The sequence below is a fragment of the Capra hircus genome, chromosome 4 (genome assembly GCF_001704415.2).
Source record: "Capra hircus breed San Clemente chromosome 4, ASM170441v1, whole genome shotgun sequence".
NCBI lineage: Eukaryota > Metazoa > Chordata > Mammalia > Artiodactyla > Bovidae > Capra > Capra hircus.
Genome location: NC_030811.1, coordinates 11,075,619 through 11,099,258, shown reverse-complemented (window position 1 = coordinate 11,099,258; position 23,640 = coordinate 11,075,619). Strand labels below are relative to the sequence as shown.

General features: G+C 37.8%; 1 protein-coding gene across 1 annotated transcript in view; it reads left to right on the top strand.

The window, feature by feature from the left end:
* Positions 1–23,640, top strand: part of CNTNAP2 (contactin associated protein-like 2) — a 2,354,843-nt gene that overhangs the window by 198,498 nt on the left and 2,132,705 nt on the right. The gene's annotated exons all lie outside the window — the stretch shown is intronic.

Here is a 23,640-nt window from a genome sequence, read left to right as displayed (position 1 = left end):
AGCTGTCGCCAAGAGCCCACTTGGGCCAGGCTGTGCTGATGATTCTTGAGCTGAAAGGATACTTTGACTTTGCCCCCCTGGGAACAGGGGTGAGAGGAGAGAGGTCACCGACAACCCCTTCAGAGGTGACAGTGGCCCCGTGTGCTGGTGCCACTTGTTCTGTCTCCAAACAGCTTCTTGATCATCATCATTATTATTAATTGAGGTGTACTTGATTTGCAACGTAATTGCTGCTCTGCAGCAAAGTGATTCAGTTATACGTCTTTAATATTTTCAGTATTCTTTTCCCTTATGGTTTATCATGGGATGTTGGATTCAGCTCGTTGAATATAGTGCTTTACAGTTTATCCATTCTCTTTATAATAGTTTGCATCTGCTGATCCTAACCTCCCCCTCCGTACCTCTCCCAACCCCCTCCCCCTTGGCCATCGCCAGTCTGTTCCCTATGTTCATGATTCCATTTCTGCTTCTTAGGTAAGTTCATTTGTATCATATTTTAGATTCCATGTACAAATGATATAGTACGGTATTTGCCTTTTTCTTTTTGACTGACCTGCTATGATAATCTATTGTTGCATCCATATTGCTGCAAATGACATTATTTCATTCATGTTTATGGCTGAGTAGTGCAGAGTCTTGCTAATGAAAACCCTGCGTTATACAAACTACTGCAAAGAAGTTTGTCTAAAGCATTCGTCAGTTTCCAGTAAACACAGTCTCTCCACCCTATTTTCCTTATATGATTGAGGTAATTCCTTCCACTTATCACATTTTGGTTTAAGTCATGATGAATAAAAGTTATCTTACTTTTATAATTTGACACTTTTATTGTTAGGTTGACATCTGTTAAGGTTAAACCATTCATCATTTAATAATTGAAATATTTCCACACGCTATGACTTAATTCCAGAATGTTATGATCATTATATCACCGGAAACACCTCTCAAATAATTGATTACTCTATGACAGTTTCACATGAACCTAACTAATGTGTACTTAAGGAAGTTTGTACAACTGGTAAGTTGTTTAGGGATATCTAGGGAGTTGGTGATGGACAGGGAGGCCTGGCGTGCTGCAATTCATGGGGTCGCAAAGAGTCGGACACGACTGAGTGACTGAACTGAACTGAACTGAAAGCTCCAAATAATACTTTAAATTGAAAAATTGGCCTTTTTAGTGTAGTGCAGAATTCCAAACCACCTTATCAAGAAGACACACCTGGTACTTCACCTCTTTCCCAAATTCAGTAATTATTGGTTGGGTGTATCTTTTTGAGTTAGAGATTTTGCTGCTTATGTGCCCAGGAATGAGATTGCTGGATCATATGGCAACTCTTATTTTTAGTTTTGTTTTTTAGGGAATATCCATACTGTTTTCCACAATGACTGCACCGGTTTATATTACCACAAGCAGTGTAGGAGGATACCCTTTTCTCCATACTCTCTTCAGCATTTGTTATTTGAAGATTTTTAAATGATGGCTGTTATGACCCATGTTAGGTGATAAAGTGATAGAGATTCCAATTCATTCTTTCATTTTTTAATGCATGAATACTAAATTATCATCAGGATGAAAGTAATTGAATTACATTTTAAATAATTACAAATTATTAACAGACACAGAAAGCCATAACTTTTTCATTAAAAAATTGACAAAATTGTCATAACCCGTCTGTTTCAGACAGCAAACATTTATAGAGGGTCTTTATGGGTCAGTCATTGCAATGAAAATACCAGGATGAATTTGACACAGAGGGATAAAATCCATAAGCATTATTTGTACTGCCAACCTCAGGGAGGGATGAGGGGAAATGAGTTTGTGGGGGAAAGGTTGCAGAAACAAATTTTTTTTTTCCTACAGAAGCATGTAAGAATGATGTTTTACCCTTCTGGTTTTCTTGACTGTTTGATCTTTGTTCATAAAGCCATAGGTCTGCAAATAATATCTCAAACTCAAGTTGAAAATTGTTCTTGCAGAGTATTCAATTTTTTAGAGCTGTAATAAGCTAAACAGCTATTATGCCCCCCATTCACCCATTAAAATACATTTCTCTGCAAAACCTAGAAAATTTTTTGTTTACAGTGGATTTCATACCTATCCAAAATAAAACCATAAATATTTCCCTATTTTTTTCATATTGGGTCAGAAAAGTTTTGTAGCCTAGTGGTTTCTGTCCTAGAAAACTTAGAATTATTGTCCTGAAAATAGAATCACAATTTTCATGGAAATATGAAATAGTGTCTTATGCAGATGATTTGAATTTGCCTTGTTTAATTATTGTTTGCTGGAGAATGTTTCACAAAGGGAAGCAAAAATTTTCTCTTGAGCACTTTCAGGAATCAGGCTTGAAGAGGTGGCATTCCTAATTAGCTGTGGTAATGTCAGGGAAATATGCTGCTTTACGAATATGGATATTGTGTGGCTGTCCCATGCCCTTATACAGTGTGTTGTGGCTTTGCCCTGGTAATTAATTCAGTGTCCACTAACCTCACAAACAATGCAAATTACTGTGGCTGCACATTTTACTGTCGGCAATAAAGGTGCCAATAATGACATGCTTGTCATCCTGTCACCTGCTCTGAAAGTACGAAGATTCTGGTGAGATCAATCTGCAACTGAAGTTGAAAAACTTTATATATGAAAGCTTAAAGTTCAGTTTTGTAAAACATAAAGTTCTAAGTGTTTATAGAAAATAGGTCAGCAAAGTATTGAGTTCTTTGAGATGAAAACTAAGGCGGATATTAGCACCTGTGTTATTTCTGTCTACGTGGTCCTAGAAATTTATTAAATATAAATAGAAACAGTAGAAATAATATTGTTTCTATATTGCCTTTTTTAAATATAGTAAAAGCCAAGAAGTAAAAGTGTTTTGATTCCCAAGCTATTAATCCAATTATTTCTTGAATGAACATATTCTATTTATATCACATGTTACTGTAGCATCTCTCACTATGATATGCAATATATATTTGTATATGAATAAATATACATGTATCCATGTGGGTTGTGTATGTGTATATACCTACATATTTATATTTATGATTATTATTTTAAAGTAAGGATCATTGGTCTATTAGTGTGCTCTCAATGTATCTATATTCAGATTCTTTGTGTGATGGTGTTTTTTTTAAAGAAAAAGGTATCTTCTCATTTTTTATAAACACTAGCAAAGTCAAAGTTTTGATGAGCTAATCTTCAATATTAGATATATCCTTTATTTCCACTTTATAGCCATCCATTTGTGGATACTAGAAACAGAAAAAGGAGAAAAGTAGATGAGTGACTAAAATAGATAAAATCCTAAACACTCAGGAAATACAGATGAGAAGATTATACGCCAATGAGGAAAATGGATGAGTGAGCACAGGAAAGAATAAATGTAGGGCTAGGACCTGTGCTAGAAGGAGGGCAAAGTAATAGGTAGAGGAGATAGAAAAAAAATATTTAAGAGGTTCAGTAGATACTTTGTGGATTCCATTTAGGAAATAACCATCAGAGAGTTATGACCTTTCTATGCTTCTGCAAAATGTTTACTACTGAGTATTGATAACGTTTATATTTTTCTGGTGTTATGAGTCGTCCTTCACTCATAAGCATAACAAGAATAAACACATCCTCTGTGCTACAGGCCTAATGAAAGCTGTATACTCGTCCAGTTTTCTATTCGGAATGCTACAGACATATTCCTGAAAGTGTACACTTGCAAATGCAATGAGAAGTTTATTATATTAACTGTTAGGCCAGAGAAATATATTTTGTTTGGGGAATCACCGTCATAAGCTTCTTGCCACATGATATAAAAAATGTGATGCTGTGGGCGTGAATGGAAGTGGCCATCAACATACAGGAAGAAGGGAAGCCCCTTCCAATGCAATAAAGAGAGGAAATGGTTGGCTTGCTGCAGGAGGTGGAAGATAAAGGGAGAGAGAAATAGAGGGAGACAGGATGAGGGAAAGAATGAGTCTGGGACTTGGTGAAAAGCCACTGTTTGCTGAACAGTTTGCTATTAGCGGAATCTGTTTGACTTGCTGCCACTGAGTCGTTCCTCTGTTTCTCTTCACAAATCTTTCAAATGTCTGTTCACAAATGCTTGCAGCAGGGGATTCTCTTTCAGAAAATGAAACATTCAAGCATAGCAAGAGCATGTGTGGCAGCATAACTCAGGAAACAGAAAATATCACTAAAAGCAATTCATCCTGCAGGCCTCCCCCCATAAAGAATCAGAAGAGCTTCAGGGAGTACCTAGCATCTAAGAATTGTAGAATTGGAGGTTGATTCAGGGTTCTCCAATCAGTTATATCTAAATTTCTGAGATGTTGGGAGTTACAAGATTAATACATATTTCTGTCCAGATCTAGAATTATTAGGCTTCCCTCATAGCTTAGTTGGTAAAGAATCTGTCTGCAATGCAGGAGACCCTGATTCGATTCCTGGGTTTGGAAGATCCCCTGGAGAAAGGAAAGGCTACCCACACCCATATTCTGGCCTGGAGAATTCCATGGACTGTATAGTCCGTGGGGATGCAAAGTGTCGGAAACGAGTGGTCAAACAGGGATAGCAAGAGTGAACGTTGACATTTTAGGAATCAGCAAACTAAAATGGACTGGAACGGGTAAATTTAACTCAGATAGCCATTTTATCTACTACTGTGGGCAAGAATCCATTAGAAAAAATGGGGTAGCCATCATAGTCAACAAAAAAGTCCGAAATGCAGTATTTGGATGCAATCTCAAAAACGACAGAATGATCTCTGTTCTTTTCCAAGGCAAACAATTCAATATCACAGTTATCCAAGCCCATGCCCCAACCAGTAATGCTGAAGAAGCTGACATTGAACAGTTCTATGAAGACCTACAAGACCTTCTAGAATTAACACCCAAAAAAGATGTCCTTTTCATTATAGGGGACTGGAATGCAAAACTAGGAAGTCAAGAAACACCTGGAATAACAGGCAAATTTGGCCTTGGAATATAGAATGAAGCAGGTCAAAACTAATGAAATTTTGCCAAGGGAATGCACTGGTCATAGCAAACACCTCTTCCAGCAACACAAGAGAAGACTCTACACATGGACCTCACCAGATGGCCAACACCAAAATCAGATAGATTGATTATATTCTTTGCAGCCAAAGATGGAGAAGCTTTATATAGTCAGCACAAACAAAACTGGGAGCAGACTGTGGTTCAGATCATGAACGCCCTATCACCAAATTCAGACTTAAAGAAAGTAGGGAAAACCACTAAACCATTCAGGTATGACATAAACCGAATTCCTTATGATTATACAGTGGAAGTGAGAAACAGATTTAACGGACTAGATCTGATAGACAGAGTGCCTGAAGAACTATGGACGGAGGTTCATGACATTGTACAGGAGACCATCCCCAAGAAAAAGAAATGCATAAAAGCAAAATGGCTGTCTGAGAAGGCCTTAAAATAGCTGTGAAAAGAAGAGAAGCAAAAAAAAAAAAATTGGAGAAAAGGAAAGATATATCCATCTGAATGCAGAGTTCCAAAGAATAGCAAGGAGAGATAAGAAAGCCTTCCTCAGTGGTCAATGCAAAGAAATAGAGGAAAACAATAGAATGGGAAAGACTAGAGGTCTCTTCAAGAAAATTAAACATACAAAGGGAAAAATTCATGCAGGTTTAGTTCAGTTCAATTCAGTCGCTCAGTCATGTCTGACTCTTTGCAACCCCATGAATTGCAGCAAGCCAGGCGTCCCTGTCCATCACCAACTCCCGGAGTTCACACAAACTCCTGTTCATCGAGTCAGTGATGCCATCCAGCCATCTCATCCTCTGTCATCCCCTTCTCCTCCTGCCTCCAATGCCTCCCAGCATCAGAGTCTTTTCCAATGAGTCAACTCTTCACATGAGGTGGCCAAAGTATTGGAGATTCAGCTTTAGCATCATTCCTTCCAATGAACACCCAAGATTGGTCTCCTTTAGAATGCACTGGTTGGATCTCCTTGCAGTCCAAGGGACTCTCAAGAGCCTTTTCCAACACCACAGTTCAAAAGTATCAATTCTTCAGTACTAAGCTTTCTTCACAGTCCAACTTTTACATCCAACATGACTACTGTAAAAACCGTAGCCTTGACTAGATGGACCTTTGTTGGCAAAGTAATGTCTCTGCTTTTCAATATGCTATCTAGGTTGGTCATAACTTTCTCTCCAAGGAGTAAGCGTCTTTTAATTTCATGGCTGCAGTCACCATCTGCAGTGGTTTTGGAGCCCCCCAAAATAAAGTGACACTGTTTCCACTGTTTCCCCATCTATTTCCCATGAAGTGATGGGACCAGATGCCATAATCTTAGTTTTCTGTATGTTAAGCTTTAAGCCAACTTTTTCACTCTCCTCTTTCACTTTCATCAAGAGACTTTTTAGTTCCTCCTCACTTTCTGTCATAAAGGTTGTGTCATCTGCATATCTGAGGTTATTGATATTTCTCCTGGCAGTCTTGATTCCACCTCGTGCTTCTTCCAGCCCAGCATTTCTCATCATGTACTCTGCATATAAGTTAAATAAGCAGGGTGACAATATAAAGCCTTGACGTCCTCCTTTTCCTATAGGGAACCAGTCTGTTGTTCCATGTCCAGTTCTAGCTGTTGCTTCCTGACCTGCATATAGGTTTCTCAAGAGGCAGGTCAGGTGGTCTGGTATTCCCATCTCTTCCAGAATTTTCAGAAGCTGAAGTTGAATGGTTCTATGAAGACCTACAAGACCTTTTAGAATTGACACTCAAAGGGAAAAAAAAAGATTTCATGCAAAAATGGGCTTAATAAAGGACAGAAATTGTTTGACCTAAGAGAAGCAGAAGATATTAAGAAGAGGTTGCAAGAATACACAGAAACTATATAAAAAAGATCTTCACAACCCAGATAATCACAATGGTGCAATCATTCCCCTAAAGCCAGATATCCTGGAATGTGAAGTCAAGTGGGCCTTAGAAAGCATCACTAAGAACAAAGTTGGTGGAGGGGATGGAATTCCAGTTGAGCTGTTTTAAATCCTGAAAGATAATGCTGTGAAAGTGCTGCACTCAATATGCCAGCAAATTTGGAAAACTCAGCAGTGGCCACAGGACTGGAAAAGGTCAGTTTTCATTCTAATCCCAAAGAAAGGCAATGCCAAAGAATGTTCATACTATCACACAATTGTACTCCTCACACACTAGTAAAGTAATACTCAAAATTCTCTAAGCCAGGCTTCAACAGTGCCTGAACTTCCAGATGTTCATGCTGGATTTAGAAAAGGCAGAGGAAGCAGTGATTAAATTGCCAACATCCATTGGATTATCAAAAAATTAAGAGAGTTTCAGAGAAAACATCTATTTTGGCTTTATTGACTATGCCAAAGTCTTTAACTATGTGGATTGCCACAAACTGGAAGATTCTTCAACAGATTGGAATACCAGACCACCTGACTTGCCTCTTGAGAAATCTGTATGCAGGTCAGAAAGCAACAGAATGGAACATGGAACAGGAGACTGGTTCCAAATAGGAAAAGGAGTATGTCAAGGCTCTATATTGTCGCCTTGCTTATTTAGTTTACGTGCAGAGTACATCATGAGAAACGCTGGGCTGGAAGAAGCATGAGCTGGAATCAAGATTGCAAAAATAATCAAGAAATATCAATAACCTCACATATACAGATGACACCACCCTTATGGCAGAAGTGAAGAGGAACTAAAAAGCCTCTTGATGAAAGTGAAAGAGGAGAGTGAAAAAGTTGGCTTAAAGCTCAACAGTCAGAAAACTAAGATCATGACATCTGGTCCCATCACTTCATGGTAAACAGATGGGGAAACAGTGGGTGACTTTATTTTCTTCAGCTCCAAAATCACTGCAGGTGGTGACTGCAGCCATGAAATTAAAAGATGCTTACCCCTTGGAAGGAAAGTTATGACCAACTTAGACTGTGTATTAAAAAGCAGAGAAATTACTTTGTCAACAGGGTCCATCTAGTCAAGCCTATGGTTTTTCCAGTGGTCATGTATGGATGTGAGAGTTGGACTGTAAAAAAGCTGCATGATGAAGAATTGATGCTTTTGAACTGTGGTGTTGGAGAAGACTCTTGAGATTCCCTTGGACTCCAGTGAGATCCAAGCAGTCCATCCTAAAGGAGATCAGTCCTCAGTGTTCATTGGAAGGACTGATGTTGAAGCTGAAACTCCAATACTTTAGCTACCTGATGCGAAGAGCTGACTCATTTGAAAAGATCCTGATGCTGGGAAAGATTGAGGGCAGGAGGAGAAGGGTCAACAGAGGATGAAATGGTTGGATGGCATCAACGACTCAATGGACTTGAGTTTGAGTAAACTCCCAGGATTGGTGATGGACTGGGAGGCCTGGCGTGCTGTAGTCCAGAGGGTCTCTAAGAGTCAGACATGACTGAGTGTCTGAACTGAACTGTGCAGGGATTTCGAGTTCAGTATGTTCCCAAGCTATGTGAAGTGAAGTGAAAGTGAAAGTCGCTCAGTGGTATCTGACTCGTTGTGACCCCATGGACTGCAGAGTCCATGGAATTCTCCAGGCGAGTATACTGAAGTGCATAGCCTTTCCCTTTTCCAGGGGACCTTCCCAACCCAGGGATCGAACCCAGGCCTCCTACATTGCAGGTCATTTCTTTACCATCTGAGCCACAAGGGAAGCCCCAGAATACTGGAGTGGGTAGCCTGTCCCTTCTCCAGCAGATCTTCCTGACCCAGGAATTGAACCGGGGTCTCCTGCATCACAGGCAGGTTCTTTACCGACTGAGCTATGAGGGAAGCTATAGAGGAGATAAATTTTACATTAAGCCTTAAAAAAAGTATAGATTTTATGTAGGTAGAAGGAAGTAAGAATGTTTTCAGATGCCATGGAAAGTGCATGCAGATGTAAGAACTACATGGCACCTGTCAGGGGAAACATTGCTACCTGAATGGCATTCAGTGTTTTTGAATGGTAGGAAGTTTATGATGCCAGGAAATAAGACTGAGTATGAAGAATGGTCCTAGGATATGACAGACCTTGAACTTCAGAAGAATTTTAGCTTAGTAGGACAGGTCAGAAAACAAAGATCATGGCATCTGGTCCCATCACTTCATGGGAAATAGATGGGGAAACAGTGGAAACAGTGTCAGACTTTATTTTGGGGGGTTCCCAAACCACTGCAGATGGTGACTGCAGCCATGAAATTAAAAGACGCTTACTCCTTGGAAGAAAAGTTATGACCAACCTAGATAGCATATTGAAAAGCAGAGACATTACTTTGCCAACAAAGGTCCGTCTAGTCAAGGCTATGGTTTTTCCAGTAGTCATGTATGGATGTGAGAGTTGGACTGTAAAGAAAGCTGAGCACCAGAATTGATGCTTTTGAACTGTGGTGTTGGAGAAGACTCCTGAGAGTCCCTTGGACTGCAAGGAGATCCAACCAGTCTATTCTAAAGGAGATCAGCCCTGGGTGTTCTTTGGAAGGAATGATGCTAAAGCTGAAACTCCAGTACTTTGGCCACCTCATGCAAAGAGTTGACTCATTGGAAAAGACCCTGATGCTAGGAGGGATTGGGGGCAGGAGGAAAAGGGGATGACAGAGGATGAGATGGCTTGATAGCATCACGGACTCGATGGACGTGAGTCTGAGTGAACTCCGGGAGTTGCTGATGGACAGGGAGGCCTGATGTGCTGCGATTCATGGGGTCGCAAAGAGTCGGACACAACTGAGTGACTGAACTGAACTAAACTGAACTGAGAACAGGCCAAGGAGCTGTTATCAACCTGGGAATCTGGACATAATAGACATTTGGTTTTAGGAAATTTAATCAGTTGCATTTTGTAAGAGGGACTAAAGTTCAAAACCTCTTTCAGAATTCTATAGTTGTCAAGGAATGAGGTAAAGTAAATTTGGAATAATTTTGACTGAAAGTTAAATAAGTTTTTACATAAAACTCTAAGTCTATAAGTAATGAAGGAAGAATCTGTAAGAATCCATATGTACAGAATACAAAATAAGAATGCTCTATTCAGAATAAAAAAATAAGAATGGTATAGATAAAACAGTAATAAAAGAAAATCATGGTTCAGCCATAAACTGAAATCAAGTGTCCTTAATTTATTATTAAAGATTCTAAGGATTAATGAATAAATATTGCATACAGCTTATGTTATGAAATGAAAGCAATTTTGTGAGTTTAACCAATGGGACATTGGTACTGCTGGGTAAATAATACTACCTATGCTTGAAGCATTAAGAGAGAGAACATTAAATAGATATAATTTTGAGAGTTCCACTACATTGAAATTTAAAAACATCTGCCTATAAACAGACTGACTTGAGGGCCTTATGCTATAAAAAAATATGCCTTCTTTTTTTATTAGAACGGTATGGCTGATTGATTTTTATGGATCAAAATAATCAGAGCTATTTAGGCAGGGCATAGAGTTTCAAATTATCAAGTTAACAAAAAAAAAAACAATGAATTTATTTCTTTAAAAATTATACTCACTTGTTCAAGACAGAGGCTAGAAACTTATAAGTTGCACATGTAGCGTCCTAAGATATTGAGTACATTAATATAGACACTATTGGAAGGCAGCTATGCTTGGTCCCTATGCCATCAGCTCTATAGACACTATGGAAAGTCAGCAGAACTATGTCATTAGAACTTTTCAGTGAGTTTATAATCGTAATACATTGATGTACTCTTTGATTACAGACAGCTAAGACAGAAATGGAAATTATATTATGGATTTTATAATGTTTGTGAAAATAACTGAGACGATCTACAGAGGCTTTTGTTCTTATATACAAATCCATATTGTTCACCATAGAGATGATTATCTTTAACTTGGATTTCACAGACACAATATTTAGGGCAACAGTTACATTCATTCTTTATGAAAGTTAAGAGGCTACATTTCAGTAACATTTTCTTAAGCTAATAGGGATCCCCACATTCCAGGTTAAGAAAATCAAAGTTAATATTTATTAATTAGTGAGATTTTAGGAATAGGTAAAGTACATCTTAATGACATTTCTAAATTAGTTGTGCTCTATGCAGCTTGATTTGAGAGACCCTGAAAATACCTCAGGATTAATTTGGAAATAGAAAAAAAAGAATGATCTCCTCTATATTCCTTTTTTATAGAATGTTATTTATCTCCTTTTCATCTAGAGTATTTTTGTGGTGGCATTTTAACTACATTAGTTGAGTGCCTACAGATGTCCAAAGTTCTGTGGGTGATCTCAAATAAATATGTATTCTTGCCTGGAGAATCCCATGGACAGAGGAGCCTGGGGGCTACAGTCCATGAGGTCGCAAAGAGTCAGATATAACTGAAGCGATTTAGCACATGCCTATACAAAACTGCTAAAAACTCTCTAGAGGCAACAAATATGAATACATGAGAGTGCAGCACGCCTGCTGGATGTGCAAGCAGATGAGAAAACTGGTGTGGTTGTCGTGAAGGCTGATCTTCTCAACTGAAGAAAGAGGATTGATTTTGGTTGGGTTGTGATCTCAGCCTCATTGTCTTAACTCAGCAGTGCCTTTTTTGAGCAAGGACGCAGGCCTTGGCAAAGGGACAACTCTTCCTTCACTCTTTCTGAGAAAATAACGGGAGCCTATTTTCTGTAAGGATATAAGAAAATTGTCCTGTATAGTTTTGAAGTGGTTGTAGTGTTAATTTCTAGAGAACAGAAAAAAGGTACAATTAATGATGAAACGGCTGGACAAATGTTTTGTGCAAAGCAAAACATTTTAAGACATAATATAGAGCTTTCTACTACATGACAAAGATACCAAGATTTAAAATAAAAATACTTGATCCCTTTTCAGTCTCAGATGTTTGTTTTATTGTCACCTATGGATGATTTCAAAGCGTTTTGACTGTCTCAACTTTCTGTATCCATTAAATTAGGAAAGAGGTATTTAGCGGCATAAGTTTTCAACTTACTAAGTCAAAGTGGTTTATGTACGTGTTCATTCATTTGCTTATTCACTTCTTTAAAAATGTGAGTGCTAGCTATATCACAGAAATATTAATAACACGTATAGAAGCAGTTAAACTCCAGACATAGTTTTAAGAGCTTTACCCTTACTGTACTCATTAAATTCTCACAAGGAGCCTTGAACTCTGTTTCTATCACTAGAAATTCATCTCTAGAAACACACTTTATGTTTAAATAGGTGAAAAAGTTTCCCCTCCCCAATACAGAAATGGCCATTGTAGTAAGTTTGTTATTCAGCAAAGGTTACCAGTTTTCTGCAGCATAGCAGACACTGTTGTTACTGTGGATTGGTCTTACCAGTAATTTCAGCTTCTAAGGGTAGAAACAGGTAAGTGCACAGAATGCAATCTAGAGTGATAGGCACTAAAGTAATGTTGTGGAGATTCAGAGATGGAAGCAGCTGTGTCTACCTGTGTGTGTGTGTGTGTGTGTGTGTGTGTGTGTAATGGGTATCATGAGTAGGTTTGAGATACACAAGTGGGTTGAGAAAAACAGGAGAAGTATGGATTTAGGAAGGGAAGGGACAGACTTGGGCAAAGTCTTTAAATCTCTTTATTTTCAAGCAGAAAACATCTGAGAGAATAATAAAGTTATAAGCAGCTTTCCAGTCTCAAATCATATGCCTTCCTCAACTTGTAAAAATATTATTTTAATGTAAATACAAAACAGCAGACCACCTTTCACATCCAGTATTAGTATCGGGCCTCATTCTCAATACTGAGTACAGAGTAGAGAAGTAGAGAGTGAGAAGAAACATAGTTCCCATCATGGAAAATGACCGGTAGCATTATTTTAGTTAAGGGAGTTGTAAGATAGCTCTTCATTGATCATTGATATCTTTGAAACATTTCCTACTTTAACTTTGAGAGAGCCGTTACTGGGGGTTTTGCTGGGTCTCCAGACTGATTGTTTCAACAGTGCTCTCAGAGTGGCCATACTTGTTGGTGTAGTTCGTGTCCTAAAGAAGGGAGTGTGAGCTGAAAAGGAGTAGAAACTCACTAACCAAGAGCACAGGGGGTGTATTTCTAATTTTCAGCAAGACGTCTGAGCTCCTGACTGCAGCAGCTAGAACTCCAGGCATTCCCTGTGGCTTCTGGTCGTCACGCTGATCCTAAATCAGACTTCTAGTAAGAAAGGAAAACTGTAATTTGACAATCTGAATCAAATTCAAAGAAATTTCTTGGCTGCTATTTGACATGTAATTGCAACCAAGTATTAGTGCAAATATGCCATTGGGTACTGACTGTGCAGGGTGGTTTTCTGTATGATTATCGTATATCATATTGATGGTGCTCCGCAGTATATCAGAAATTAAACTTGGTATTTTTAATGCTAAAATGAGTAAACACTAATCAGAATGCCAGCAGGTACAGTATCTCTGAATGAAAAGACCATGTTCCAACAGCTGTTGGATTCTTTCTGTACATAATCTGCATAGTTAGTATGAGAAATATGAATAGGATTTTCATTCTGACATTTAATTAAAATGAAATTACCTACTGTTACATATGACACAGAAGCTATTATTTATGTTGATATTATTCTAATATCGTATTAGGCCGTGATTGAATTTGTATCAATCGTTTTTATGAATTGAATTATTTCTGATTACCAGTTTAAAAAAAGAAAAAAACCAAGGAGGAGAGGCTATTTATTGCCTTGTGCCTAGATTCACAATATTTTATTTTACTCACAATATTTTAGTTTACTTTGAAGAGTTAGGGGTAGAAATTGCGTATTTCTGTGTAACTGTATCTAATACTATTTTCCTGATTTGTCCCTTTGGCTTCTGTTTGGTGCTTTTAACATGTCCTTTGACAGTTTATATTTTAGCATCTGAGCTAACACTGAGAATTTTTTGAACTATCAATATCCCTCTGTCTAGTCTCCCATTTTGTGATTACTATTGTTATTAATTTAAATTACTACAGTCAAGGGGTAGAAATTCATAGTCAGAAATGTGGCCATATTCATGGTCTGTTCATCCATCCACCCATCCATCCATCCACCCATTTATTCCTCTATCCATCATATACTTTGAATTTGCAGGGCTAACTCACACTGAAGCTAATTGGAGTTCGGTATTGTACATTTATCTTTTTTAATTTTTTATTATTTTTTAAATTTTAAAATCTTTAATTCTTACATTTATCTTTTACCAGTGGCAGTACAGTCCCCTTAATATGCAATTCAGAATTTTCAGATACTTGGTATTTTAACAGTTGCTTCTGTTGACTAATACAACACGGCATAATACTCTGTAAAATCACTCTGGCAGAAATGTTTATTTAAGTTTAATCCTAAGAAAATAGTACTCAGGACAGTCAAATAGAATGAAATATCAGTGGTTTACAGGGTCACAGTCTTTCTAAGGAGAAGGCAATGACAACCCACTCCAGCACTCTTGCCTGGCAAAGCCCATGGAGAGAGGAGCCTGGTGGGCTGCAGTCCATGGGGTCACTGGGAGTCGGACTCCACTGAGCGACTTGACTTTCACTTTTCACTTTCATGCATTGGAGAAGGAAATGACAACCCACACCAGTATTTTTGCCTGGAGGATCCCAGGGCCGGGGGAGCCTGGTGGGCTGCCATCTATGGGGTCGCACAGAGTCAGACATGACTGAAGCGACTTAGCAGCAGCAGCAGTCTTTCTAAGTTAAGCAAATCAGTTCATTGTGATTCTGAAGTGTTTTTTCTTCAGTGTGTGTTAGTCGCTCATTCCTGTCTGACTCTTTGCAACCCCATAGCCCACCAGGCTCCTCTGTCCATGGGATTTTCCAGGCCAGAACAGTGAAGTGGGTTGTCATTTCCTCCTCCAGGAGACCTTCCTGACCCAGGGATTAAACTGTGTCTCTTCCGTCTCCTATATTGCAGGCAGATTCTTTATCATCTGCGCCACCAGGGATACCCTGAGGTTTCTTTAGGACTGAGTATTACGCTGAAAAAGAACAATAACATGGCACAGTGTTTTAAATCCTTTAAATGTGGTTATGAATTTTAAGAATACATCTTTTTATTTGGGCAAATTGAGATGAACCAAATTCCTTTGATTCAACCCATGCTAAAGATTTTGGGTTTGTGCAGTTCAGTTTAACTTAAAAATAGGGACCAGTTTCTTTCCATACAACAGATAACTAAAATAGCAAATACATGCATTACAGTTTTTGGTTGTGAGAAAATCAGCTGAATCTAAATCATTGACTCCAGTGATTGTGTCTTATGACAAATTAACATTGTAGTTGTTTGGTTGCTCAGTCATATCCAACTCTTTGCAACCCCATGGACTGCAGCATACCAGGTTTCCCTGTCCTTCACCATCTCCTGGAGTTTGCTCGAACTCATATCCATTGAGTCAGTGATGCCATCTAACCATCTCGTCCTCTGTCATTCCCTTCTCCTCCTGCCTTCAATCTTTCCCAGCATCAGTCTTTTCCAATGGCTCTTTGCATAAGGTGAGCAAAGTATTGGAGCTTCAGCTTCAGCATTAGTTTTCCAATGGATATTCAGGGTTGATTTTCTTTAGCATTGAACAGTGTTTAGTTAAAAGAACACTAGATTTTTTTTAAAGAAAGTAGAACATACAGATAATGTCTGTTCATCTCTTACATGGTATATACCATCTAGGGAGAGAAGAAGAAAGATAATTAATATATATTATATAACAGCTACCTCAGTTAATCAAAAGCTAGTTGGTATTATCTGTTTTAAGTTCTTATGAAGATTCTCAATGAAAGGAGAGAATGTCATACTCTCCACTCTGTTCTTAGTTTATCTTGACAGCTTGAGCAACAAATAAACTGCCAGTATTTTAAAACCACATTATCTTCAATCTTCAAATTTACGATAAATCAACAGGAGCTTTGATAGGATTCTTTTTTAACCTCCATGACCTTGAGCAACTTTTAGACATTCTTAATATTAATTTAATGTAAAGGAGATGTCTGATGAAATGATTTTAAGTGTTAGAAACTTGTGCCAACAAGTAAGGGGTAGTCGATGAGTAGGCTTGAATTTTGAGTCTCTTAAAATAATTAGTAAGACATGTTTTTGCAATATAGCATCATTGTACTGTTAGGCTCTAATGTGTTTAGAATTTTTGACTTGTGTTTATTTACACTTTGTGTATGCATTTGTTTTTTTAATTAGTAATGTCAATATGAGAATGCAGTTTTATGCTATCAATTATGGGTAGCCTTAGGTTAATTGCTGTATTTAATTTCCTATTACAGCTACAGCTTCTTGTGGCTTAGAATTACCATAGAATGCAACAATTCTAGTAACAAAAGAAAACAGATTGAAATGAACCAGACAGAAATTCATCTGTTCTGTCTTTCTATAGAGTGCAGAACAAAAAACTGCTTATGAATTGAGACATTGCTGCCCATTTGAAATAATAAACAGCCTCTAAATTAAGACATAAAACTGTTTCTCTTAGTTCTTTCAAGCAAAGCAAGTAAACTACAATCGGAAGATATATGACCATTTGTCTCAAGGTTTAATTTTTGACAATGACTTTCAATCTTTTGAGTTTATTTTAGTTTAAAGAGGCCATTTGCCTTCCTTATTAACTGTTTGTTTTTATCATATGATCTGTGGTTATTTATTGATAATACAGCTTTTAAAGCAGCTTTTTTCCTATATACTTCTTACATTGTAGCAGTTTTATGAAGTTTTTTACCTTCAAGTTAAAGAGTCAAAACCTGGTGCTTCACTTTTTTCTCGTATAGAAGTTAATGATGAAAGGAAAGAGGTTGAATGACTGATTCAAGGTTAGATACATGTCTTATTAGAGAATTTTACTCAAATGCTGAGCCCTGTACTCTTCCACTGACATTTCACTACTGGGGATTCTGATGAGCTGAGCAGAGAGGAGGCAAGAGTCATTCTTACTGTTTATTTAGATAAGAGACTTAATCCAAAGTGAGAGATGGTAATTAGGAGCAACAAAGAGTGGAAAAAAGTGTATATATATGTGTATATATCTATCTATCTATATATATATACACACACATACATATATGAGATATATGTATATTTATATCTGTATATGTACACACATATATGTGTGTGTATATATATATAGATATATTTATACACATATATATTAAGTCCTCTTATAAATCAACCCATGAGAAGAAGAAGAAGTCTGGAGAAGGAAATGGCAACCCACTCCAGTATTCTTGCCTGGAGAATCCCATGGACAGAGCAGCCTGGTAGGCTACAGTCCACAGGGTCACAAAGAGTTGGACACAACTGAGCGATTGCACTTCTTCTTATCTATATACACATACATATTAAATCCTGTTATAAATCAACCCATGAGAGGAGGTAGCAATTTCAGTATCTGTTTGCCTAGAAGATATGTTAGACTCCAGTGTGGACTTAAGGGATACATAGGCTGTTACATATTTGTAAGTATGTTCTATATCACAGAGATTCTAGATGTGTTCAGGAGTATGCCTTTCAGAATGACTCACTCCAACCATTGCACGTCTCCCCAAATCTCTTCTCTTCCCAAGGGCGTGGCACTGCTGCTCTTGTCCTGGCACCCTGTTTGCGCAGTGTTAGAGGAAGGGCACCAACTCTAGTGGCATGTTCAAACAGGGATTCGTTCATTCAGAGAAGAATACCTTCAGTATGCTTCCCTGCCATTTTCTCAGTCTTGCTGAGAATTCTTGTATAATTTGACAATAAGGTCAGGTCTAAAGAAAAAAAAAAAAATCCCTCCTTTCTTTTTGGGTACTTCTTGTAAACAGTTCTCTCAGCAGTAGCAGCTTATCCTGCTAAACTGGCTCTTAGCACGTGATCTGGAGAGTGGATGTTTTTCTCAGTCTGCTACCAGCACAATCAAGCTGTTTCTGCCACTGTCATGCATCACCCCTGTTTTCTAAAATAGAAGGTCTCCAGCTCTCCCTTTTCCACCATTAGTTGGAAATGCAGCTCTTCTTCCCTAAATGATTCTTTTGTGTGAAACAAAAACCTGTTATGCACTGGCTGATGGTGTCATGCCACTGAACAGTGTCCGAAAGATCCAGTTCATGTTGTAAATGTCAACTTTATTTGGAGACGTACAGTTAACATATTTGGAATAATTTGATAGTGGTTTGAGGATTTTTTTTTTAATGGGGAAGATGAATGTTACATTTTCCTTTACAGTACTGGTGCTGGTATTGGAAAGCTTGATCAGGTTTTTCCATAAGATGTTATTATCTAACAAACTTTGTGGTCAACCCAATGCAATGACAGTCATCATCATTCTGAAATTTGTAGCGAGATGGATCCAGGCTTTCCATATTTAGTTCAATTCTAATTATCTATTTTATAGTAAAAATAAGGTTAAAGTGTTCAGAAGCCCAAAATTTCAAAAACATGAGCTCTCATCTTAAAACAAATTTTATCATTATAGATGGTTCTTTCCATTCCAACAGTAAGCTCACGTTATGTCACTCTCACTATATTATTCAGGTAAAATAAAATGATACGTGTGTGTGTGTGTGTGTGTGTGTGTGTACGTTCTATTTTAAGAATTATACCTTAGGTTTCTCAAATTCACTATACACATGATATACCTTTTTCTCTATGAAATTATAAGAGATCTAGCTCAATATTCAGAATAAGCTTACAATTTATTTTAGTGTCTTCTCTCCCAAGAACAGATTCTCTGTTTGGAAAGCACACATCGTAAGCAACCTGCAGTTATTCAGAAAAGAGGGATGTGGGGAAAGCATCTACAATAGCAAATTTTAGAATCTCCTCACGACATAGACAGTGAATTAAAAAGCAGAGACATCATTTTCTGGCAAAGGTCTGCATAGCCAAAGCTATGGTTTTCACAGTAGTCACGTGTGGATATGAGAGCCAGACCATACAGAAGGCTAAGTGCCAAAAAATTGAAGCTTTCGAACTGTGGAGCTGGAGAAGACTCCTAAGACTCCCTTGGACTGCACGGAGATCCAACCACCCTGAAGGAAATCAGTCCTGAGTCTTCATTAGAAGGACTGATGCTGAATTTGAAGTTCCAGTACTTTGGCCATGTGATGCGAAGAGATGACTCACTGGGAAAGACCCTGATGCTGGGAAAGATGGAAGACCAAAGAAGGAGGCAGCAGATGATGAGATGGTTGGATGGCATCAGCGACTCAATGGACATGAGTTTGAGCAAACTTTGGGAGATAGTGGCGGACAGATGAGCCTGGTGTACTGCAGTCCATGGGGTCACAAACAATCGGACACAACTAAGAAACTGAACAACAGCAACAGGGGGCTTGGGGTTCTCACGTGAACTAGAACGACACGTGATACCAAAAAGTGCATGTGCCTGCCCCAGTGACGAGTTGGCTAATAGACTTTCAAAGGTGACTTGATGGCAAAGCCACATGGAAATAAATTCCTAGGGAGGGCTGTGCTATAAAGAGAAAAGGACCTCAAGGTAAAAAGGACTGACACCTTTACTTCTTTTTGCTGCCTAGGGCCAGTGTGATGGTTACAACCTAAGTGACGTCCAAGTTATAACACATTTTAGAGCTTGTTATTCATAGGTACCTAAAACATTCATCCGTTTGGATCCCTAGGTTTTTTTTTTTTTTTTTTTTTCCTACAGCCTACCACACAGATAAGGATCCTATGATAGCACCTAGCTTTCAACGTGAGTAAACTCAACTACTGGGTCAGTATCTGTGCTGTGAGATAAATAATATTACCTGCTTCACTCAACATTTTCTTTCCAATTCTTAACCATCAGATAGCTAACTCTGATGTATGAGTTTGGGTAGGACTTCAGCTGGCCTGTTAACGATGTGTGTGGCTGTTACTGAACCAGGTTTCTTTGCCCAAGGAGCATGTAGACACTGAGGTTTGCAGCAGAGAGATTATTCACGAGGCAACTAAGCCAGGAAGTGGGAGAACAAAACTCAAATCTTATCTCCTTGAAGGCAAGGAGCTGAAGCAGTGTGGTCCGAGGCCTGAGAGGCCTGGGGAGAGGTGATTGGAAATAAGAAAAAGGTGAGGTAATCTCATTGTGCACAAGTGTAGCAAAGCTGCAGCGCTCCTCACAGGACGTGTTCAGCCTGTAGTGGCTTTTGCACAATCTGAGGATGGAGTTTTCAGCCCTCGGATGTCAAAAGGTCACCGAGCAGATACTTGCGCCTGCCCAGATGGAGGGTCATTGGTCCTAACCAGTCTTAACCAGCTCAACTTGAACTAGACATAGCTGACTCCAAGTTCATGGAAAACAACTTGGACAAACATCATATTTTCAGGTTCCCTACTGCTTGAAAGACATACATGTCTTTTTTGTAGCAACAATTAAAAGGACCTTGATCGAGGAAGGCAGTTATAAGTATAGTGGATTGGTTGGTGATTACCCCAAATTTCATGATGTTGAGGGAGGAAATATATGGTTTTTAGGGACATAATGATTCCACTGAAAACTTAGCAGTTATCCGTTCAGGAAAGTTTTTTATTCCAACCTATAGTATTGTTTGTATTCTGGAATTATTTCATCTACGGTGTAGTCTTAGAATGAAATATATACACTTGAATTTGGGAAATCTGTTGGATCATCTTTTGTTTTCAAGGACTTCTTTCTTTCTGAGAATTAGATGAGACTCTCTTGTATTTATCCTTTTTACATCTAGTGACTGTGATGATCAGTGACATGGATGAGTAGGGCTTCATTCACTATGTTTTGAGTGAGTACATATGAAAGCACAACGGAGAAAGAAAATGGTAAATGCAAAGACAGCGGTGGCTATAATGACAGTGTGGCTTCCAGCGGTCGAATTTGAAAAATAGAAAAATCTGATTTTAGTGAGTGGTTTACTGTGTAATACACAGTATAGGATACTAATTGGAAAGCAGAGGATATGAATTTATTTCTATTATAATGAGAGAGAGAAGTTGATAAGCATTAGAAAGTAATAATGGAAATAAGTATCTAGTGTTTCCTTGCAAAATAGTGCTCTGGTCTTTCTGCTGTTCCAGATAACAAAGCAGTGGCAGAGTCCATGAATATTTAGAGGTAAAGGAGTTTATATACCACGTGGCATGAGTGGTAAAGAACCCGCCTGCCAAAGCAGGAGACGTAAGGGACACAGGTTTGATCCCCGGGTCAGGAAGATCCTCTGGAGGAGAGCATGGCAACCCACTCCCCTCTTCTTGCCTGGAGAATCCCATGGACAGAGCGTGGTGGGCTACAATCCATATGGTTGCAAAGAGTTGGACATGACTGAAGTGACTTTGCATACAGACTTCTTATATCACATATGTTTGAGGGAACTTTCAGGAAAATTCCGTCTGTGTGACCTAAAGGTCCTTAAAAACACCATGTGAGAAGTTTTTCTTTTTATGGGAAGTAAAATATGTAAAAATCATCCAGTTAAACAAAGTATGCTAGAGTCCACTTGATTGTTTTACAAATCATGAAATGTCTAAAAGTCTCCTGTTATTTTTTTTCTTTTCATTAATTATGCATGTGTAGCAGTGGTTTGTCCAGTCTCGTCTAGTACTTGAAATTATGATTGATGGAGAAGAGAGGAGAGTAAAATCTTTTGATCTGTGTCTCTTGCTTTTATGTAATATTTCTATCATTGATCCAAAGAAATTGGAATATCAAGCTGACCAGAGAGAGTGTAGCACTGATTTTGGTCAAGAGATGAGAAGAGATAAGGAAGTTAGCTGCTATAAATGAATGAAAATGACAAAATCAAAACCAAAAAATAAAACTCTGTTGGGTGCCTTTCTTCTAAGCATCCTTGTATCAATAAATGGCATAAAAAAGTAAATCCAAAAATGGATTCTTAATATCACCCATAATATGAACCCGCGGTAGATCCGTAAATAATACTCTCCAGGAGAGAAGATATAGTTCCTTCAAAGAGAAGCTAGAGGCCAAGCATATTCCTTGGAATGCATTGAAGCAGACTTTATTAAAGATAAGCCTGAAGGAATAGCTTTTACCCATCCTTGAATTTAAAGTTCTGAGGAAAACTGGAATCCTAAAAACACAGAATTCCTTACTTTTTAATAAATGCACCATTTATTGCAATTCTCTCCCTAAACCTCTTGACCTTATGAAATTAATGATGTTTGTCTTTGATGTGATTCACATTCATTTCCATTCTCCCCAGCCCCCTTTGTCCTGGTGATTTATTTCTTATCATATTTCCTGAAGAAATTCCTTTTATAAGGACTACTTCAGTAAACTAATTATCAAAAGAGATAAAGTGACCTCGTGCCTTGCCACTCCTGGGATAAGTTGTATTTTAAGATACCCATGAAAGAAGAGAAATGCTTAACCTGAGATATTCTAATATCCTGAAACCAAAATGGAGAGGTTTATTATGGGATGTTGTGTACTCATTCATTCCGAACCATGAAGTCAAGTGAAGAGAACTACACATACATATAAACACACACGCGTAGAGATAATTCTGTTATGTCTCTTCTACCTTTATAAAGGTTATACTGTATCTTCTGTTTAAATTTAAATCTTACACAGTAGGAATACTACCTAGGTATTCATAGGAATACTAACTAGATATTCGTACTATAAAGAGAAAAACTCCAAATAGAAACACCTCCTTTTTTGTTGTTTTCTTGTTTTTACATCTATAGCCAGCATTTATTGAGCATATTCATGAAACTTTAGATACTAATCATGCAAAGACATAATATCTGCCCTTCAAATATGTAGGTCAGTGTTTCTTTATATCCATAGTACGGATACTTCGATGGCAAGAGATTGTCTCCTTTTAATATGACAGTCCTACCATCTTCCAGCTAGGATTGCTTGATTGAAGTCAAACCATCTATTCTTTGGTTCTATGTTTAATTGGCTTGCTGTTTCCTATATAACTACATTATCCTTTTCTTATGATACTATGAATTTTTTAAATAGTTCTTTTCTAATTTAACTCATTTTAATAGAGAGAAGCACAAAATTCTTTGGAAAGGTAATCATATATAGTTATGTGCTAATATAAAATATTTATTTGCAAAAACAGAACTCAATCTGTAAAATAATTAGATGCTAACATGTAATCTTATCATAATAAGACAAAAAGTCAAAATTCATGGGCTGCTGTTAATAAAACAAAATAATAAAAGTGGTGGCATACTTTTAATTCCTCTTCATGGAACACTACACTTGTAAGATAATTAGAAAATAAAAAAATCCTGAGAATTTGAATTAAAAAATGATGTCTTAAGTATTTTATTCTTTTCGTTGCACCATTGCAACGAAAAGAATAAAATACTTAGGAATATATCTACCTAAAGAAACTAAAGACCTATATATAGAAAACTATAAAACACTGATGAAAGAAATCAAAGAGGTCACTAATAGATGGAGAAATATACCATGTTCATGGATCGGAAGAATCAATATAGTGAAAATGAGTATACTACCCAAAGCAATTTACAAATTTAATGCAATCCCTGTCAAGCTACCAGCCACATTTTTCACAGAACTAGAACAAATAATTTCAAGATTTGTATGGAAACACAAAAAACCTCGAATAGCCAAAGCAATCTTGAGAAAGAAGAATGGAACTGGAGGAATCAACTTGCCTGACTTCAGGCTCTACTACAAAGCCACAGTCATCAAGACAGTATGGTACTGGCACAAAGACAGACATATAGGTCAATG